This window comes from Balaenoptera borealis, assembly GCF_965194805.1.
Source record: "Balaenoptera borealis genome assembly, chromosome: 9".
NCBI classification, from domain to species: domain Eukaryota; kingdom Metazoa; phylum Chordata; class Mammalia; order Artiodactyla; family Balaenopteridae; genus Balaenoptera; species Balaenoptera borealis.
In genome coordinates, this window is record NC_138873.1 from 20,116,274 (window position 1) to 20,122,540 (window position 6,267).

A 6,267-nucleotide genomic window follows, 5' to 3' on the forward strand; every position below is an offset into this window, starting at 1 on the left:
AAATGAGTGAAGAGTCAGGTAGGAGTAAGACTGTGAAGGGTCTCGTGGCATGTTTCCATGACTTTGGAAAACCATGGAAAGCTTTTAAGCCAAGGAATAACATAACTAGATTTTAATTTTAAAACATTCTAGCTGAAAGAAGATGAATGAATTGAAGGGATGTGGTGGTGATGGTGGAGGTAAAAAAAAAAGACAAATTAAATAAATAAATTTTTAGTGACATTAACAGGGCTTGATAGATTAGTGAAAGAAAAGTCATAAGGGTTGTGGAATATAACGAGCATAGAAGTCAAGAATATTAGGAATACTCGTTCCATTGGTCCCTTGAAATTCTGAAGAACAAGAAACAGCAAAATGAGACACCAAGGACATACTAAATTTGCAGATTCCTATTTCTGTCCATTTATATGTCAAAAGATGATATAAAACCAAGTGCAGTAGCTTGACTGAGTATCTGGCTGGAAGGCAATCACACAAAGGTACAACTGCAGGGTCTTGGCCAGACTTGATTAGAAATCCTGAAGAAAGTCAGGTCATCTCTTGAAAACTATGCTCTAGGCTCTTTGTCCTGTGTAGAATTGCTAGCTGGAAATAGCAAGAGAATCTTCTCATATGCTATTTGTAAAACTGAGCTGGGTGTTGTTTGCAGCTAAATTAGAGTAATACATCTAGCAGACCCAAGAACATGAGGGCACATAGCTTTTTCCCCTCCTTGATTGTGTGTACTTATTCTCTAAGACTGTGTCTGTAGGTCAAGTTGTGAGCTGTCTGTCTTCCTTACCATTTAAGGTACACATCCCAAACAAATGGCTTGCTTTGACTTGGCTTGACTAGATACTGTAGAGCAATCTAGTCACATGTTGGCAAGATGTGTTAATTCTTTTAGGCAGGTGTAGCACCAATTAGCACTTGAGAGTGGTTATTTGGTCAATTAAGTTCCATTCAATCAACATTTATTGAACATCAGGTACTAATGTACCAGGCACTGTACACTAGGATATAAAGATCCATAAGAAATAGACATTGTCTTTGAGGAATTTATAGTGTAGTGAGGAAGGAAACATAAGTAATTAATTTAGTTCAAGTCACTTCTCTTTATAGAGGACCTACTACACGTCTACTACTCTCATTACCATGTTGGCACCCAATAAACCACTGACTCATGAGTTTAAGCACATGAGAATGTATATCTTCCTGAAGGGTGTTTGAACAAGGTACAGAATTAGAGAACTGAATTGATACCATGTCATTTTCTCATCAGCCTTATGATGACAAAAGTTCTGAATTTTGGCTCACACCTAAAATTAGCCTTTGATTTCTAGGCCTGCCCTTCATTATTGCTACCCATCTTTTATATGAAAAGTTTGCTCTATTCTATTTAAGCCTGACAACAGTAAAAATATCTACCACCTCAGTCTTTTACACATAAAATGGAAAAAAATGACTACAGACTTACAGGGCACAAAGTCATAAACAAGGGCACATGGTAGAGAGACCATTCCATTTCTGTCCTTCCAAGGACACACATGAAGGATGGGTCTCGCTTGAATGTACTGGTACTTATGTGCTTTGGTGCCCATTAACCCGAAACATCACTGGGGAATGAGGCCAGGCCAGAGGGGATATGACAGAGCCTAACTCTCTGAATCTATCTGACACTTGCTGCTGTAAATATTTACTCTGCTAGATTGTTCAGCCACTTTCAGATAGATACAGAAATTTGCGTTGGCTGAGAGGTGTCACAATGTACTGATTCTCTATTAACATAGGATATCTTTTTAAAAACCCATAGCTGATCATGTATCCCTCATGCTTATAAACTTCTGTTGTTTCCATGACGATAAATTCCAAAATCATTTAATAATAAACTTAATTATTCGGCTCTTGTTAACCTCACTAATACTATCTCCTACCACTTCCCTACTCACACTCTGGGTTCCTCAAAGTTCCTGAACTTTGAATCTCTGAACATGTGAGGCCATATCACATCTCTGTGCCTTTACACAAATTCTTTTGCCTGCCAAGAATGCCTTTCCCCTAATCATGGTTCTAGGCTCACTTTAAATATCCCTTCCTTCTGGAAATCTATACTCAGCAGTATTTCTGATTCTTTTCTCTTTCCAGACACATACAAGACTGCATTTCCCCCACATGCTTGAACTTAGGTGTGGCCATATGACCTGCTTTGGCCAACACAGTGTGAGAAGTTCATTTGTCCCTTCTATGTGAAAACAATTAAGAGCTTATGCACAACATTCTATATTCTCTCTTCCTTTGACAAACCAACTGAGGAGACCCACTGTTCAAGATTATAGAGCTACTGGATGGTGAATATTACCACAATCCTGGACCATGTCACCACATAAAGAACAGTTGCCCAGGTGAGTGACCTGATCACAGCAGAATTTTGAAAATGTGAGAAACATCTCAAAAAACAAAAACACTAATTCGAAAAGATACATGCACCCTAATGGTCATAGCAGCATTATTTACAATTGCCAAGATATGGAAGCAACCTAAGTATCCATCAACAGATGAATGGATAAAGAAGATGTGGTATATATATGCAATGGAATATTACTCAGCCATAAAAAATAATGAAATTTTGCCATTTGCAGCAACATGGATGGACTTGGAGGGCTTTATGCTAAGTGAAATAAGTCAGACAAAGAAAGACAAATATTATATGATATCACTTATATGTGGAATCTAAAAAATACAACAAACTAGTGAATAAAACAAAAAAGAAGCCAGCTCACAGATATAGAGAACAAACCAGTGGTTACCAGTGGGGAGAGGGAAGGGGGGAGAGTCAATAGAGGGGTAGGGGGGAAAATGAGTTATTATGGAATTATATGAAATCATGTAAAACGTTTGAAAATTGCGAAGCACTATAGAATTTTAATAATAAAAAAATACATAATAAAAACTAACAAAAAAGTGAGAAATAACTCCCTGTTGCATTAAGGCCCTAAGAGTTGTTTGTTCCCAGCTACAACCTCTCCATCTTGACCAATAACACCCACCTACCTCCTCCAGGAAGATTCACCTGCTAATTCTTCTGTACGCCCACATGTTTCATTGAAATCTGTTTTAGTGAATACCACATCGTATTCCTATTGAATTCTTATACATCTGTTTCTCTCGGTAGCCAGTGACTTCCTGAAGGACAAGGGCCATGTCTAATTAATCTCTATATCCCCTAAACTGAGTGTAGTATCTGGAATATAGATGTCCAATACATATTTATTGAGACCTAGGTTTTACCCCTGGCTCTATTGAGCAATTCATTTAATAACTATGTGCTTTTAGCCTCGTCTTGTGAAAATGTAGATGAGAATGGCCTGTCTCTGCAAGGTCAAACAAGTTAATAAGAGTGAGAACACTTTGAAAACGAACAGGACAGAAACCAACAAATTATTATCGTTATGAGCTACAGCCAGACTGTCAGGAAAGCAGCTGAACTGGAAGCTGTCTACAGAAAATATGGGGAGACTGCTTTTGTATTCCTCTTACTTATATGCAATTCTTCAAGGTTTTTTCATTTCTTTTTGGAAAACACTTTTAAAAATCACTAAGGAAGACGGAAGACAAGAGGAGGAGCAAGTTCCCAGGCCCCAGAATGCTCTGACCAAATTCTCATCCTCCATCTCCTGTACTGTTTAGTTAGTGGTTCCCCCCCACAGGAAGTGGATCACGTGCACTGCAGCAGATGGTACTGCTGTGTTGTCCATCTCTCCCCAGCACTCCCCACTCCCAGGAACACCCACAGCTTCTTACTGACAACTTCTTTTTGTTCAAGGGCTTTCTCTGGCTACAAGAGTGTGCTCTGTCTATACGAAACCCAGGCTCAAATTTCTTGGTGCTAATGCCCCTGGCAGCGGCCCTCAACCAATGATGAAGTAGATGTTGGTGGATAAATACTTCAGCTTCCTTCCCTTTTGGCTGGGAGAACTCTGAGCCATGCTTTACTAAGTGGCTTAGAGGCCACTGAGGCACTGAGCCCTAGGTGCCCAGAGCAGTCCCTGCTCATTGCACATCTGCATTGGCTTCCTTTTTAAGTCAGTTCTTTTTTCTCCACTTCTTTGTCAGTATTTCCTAGGATCCCCCTGCAAAAAAAATATTTGTATCCAAATCCTTGTCTCTGGCTCTGCCTCTAGAGAATCCAAGGCAAAATAACCCACCTTCCACAAAGTTTTATGTTTTAATATAAAATAATTAATAAATATATAGATTTATGAAACAATAATTATAAATATAAAATATATAAAATAAATAATGTGAACATATAAATAAAAACATATAAACATATATAGGCACACCTCAGAGATATTTCAGGCTCAGTTCCAGACCACCTCAACAAAGCAAATATCACAATAAAGGGAGTCACGTGAATTTTTTGGTTTCCCGGTGCATATAAAAGTTATGTTTACACTACACTGTAGTTCTATTGAGTGTACAATAGCATTATGTCTAAAAAAGTACATACCTCAATTAAAAAATACTGCTAAAAAATGCCAAAACAATTACAATAGTAACAACAATGATCACTTTATCAAAAATCACAGATCACCAGAACAAATACAATAATGAAAAAGTTTGAAATATTGTGAGAATTACTAAAATGTGACAGAGACACAAAGTGAGCAAATGTTGTTGGAAAATTGGCACCAATAGACTCAGTCTACTCAGAGTTGCCACAAAGCTTTAATTTGTAAAAAATGCAGCATCTGCAAAGCACAATAAAGTGAAGTGCAATAAAACGAGGTATGCTTGTAAAATAAATAAAACGATATGAAATTAAAAGTTACTACTTACTCTTGCACAAACAGACCTTCTTTGGATTCATAAACAGTCTTTAGTGCAATGTTGTCTTATCAAAAGAACCAAAGTGCAAAACACGTTACTCCAGACACTGTCATCACAGGAAATTATTTCAACAGCATCCTTCCAGGGGGGCAGGTGGGCATGAGGTCGATCTACTGCCCCTGGGAGGGTGTGCGATGGTGGCGGCCCAGGCTCAGATCTTCAAGAAGACATCAGTCCTTCAGATGTAAGATGAGATTTATCGCAAATGACCCAAGAACCTTCACCCTTAGCACTGGAGCCTCAATCTGTCTCTTTCTTGAGTTTCTTTCCAGTCACTGGGAAGCAAAGTACAGGACAAGTCCCTTGTCTTTTTCTTTCTCCTAATGTTGAAATGGCTGATTAAAATGAAGAGAAACTGTCTTTTATCAGCATTCCAACAGCCATGGCAGTATTATTCCTCAAACCTTATTACCTTTTGATTTCTAGCTTCTTCCGCAATATTGTTTTCAACATTTCAGAGAATAAATTAGATACAATTTTTACTGTGGCTTGAGTATACAGCATGGACGTCAGAGCTGAAGCTTGCCTCTTTACCAGTAAAGCAGGCCCCAGAGAAATAAAAGTCAACCACAGAAATGATTTAGTCCCACAACTGTGGCAAAGGGAGAAAAAAATGTCATAGAGAGTATGTTAGAAATTCAAAAAAGCATGCTCATTTTACCAAATGGCATGAAATCGTTTACTTTTTTTTTAATTCACATGAAATCTCTCAGGTTATAATAAAGGCCAGTTATTAATAACAAAGAAGCTTTGAGAGGCAGGTGGGGAGGGAAAATATACGCAAACTTGGGCTGAACATATGTGTGTGCTCTGGCCATTTCGACCACTTTCCCAATCAGCCCTGATGGCAGAGAGTAAGTCACACTGATTACTGAACAGCTGAAGTGATTATGTCACCCGCTGTGTAACAGTTCGGGCACTTGAGGGTAGGAGTGCGTTTGCTGTGCAAAGTGACCCCTGGCAGCCTTTCAGAAACCCTAGCTAAATTTGAAAATGGGTTTGAGAACAATAGCAATTTATGCCAAACCAATTCAATAATTGACCCTAGGTGGAGAAACTAGAAGGGAGCCTGTTTTGGAAGCAGAACATTTTCAAATTAGAGGGTTGACTTTTCTCAGATCATTTTCATTCTGGGATTCTTTTCCATTTGTGAATTGTTTATTTTACTGTGTTTCTGCACAATTAATATAGTAAATTGTTCACCAGGCACTTCACATTTCATGTGTTCATTCATTCATTCTATAAATAATTATTGAAGACTTACCATGCTTAGGGCACTATCTAAAATCTACCTAAAGAGAATAACATTACTGAGGACGTGGACCGTGTCATCTATGTGGTCGTGGTGAGCTCAGCTGGAGGTGCTGGCAGGGTCTGGCACGTTGTGTTGTCTCTCTT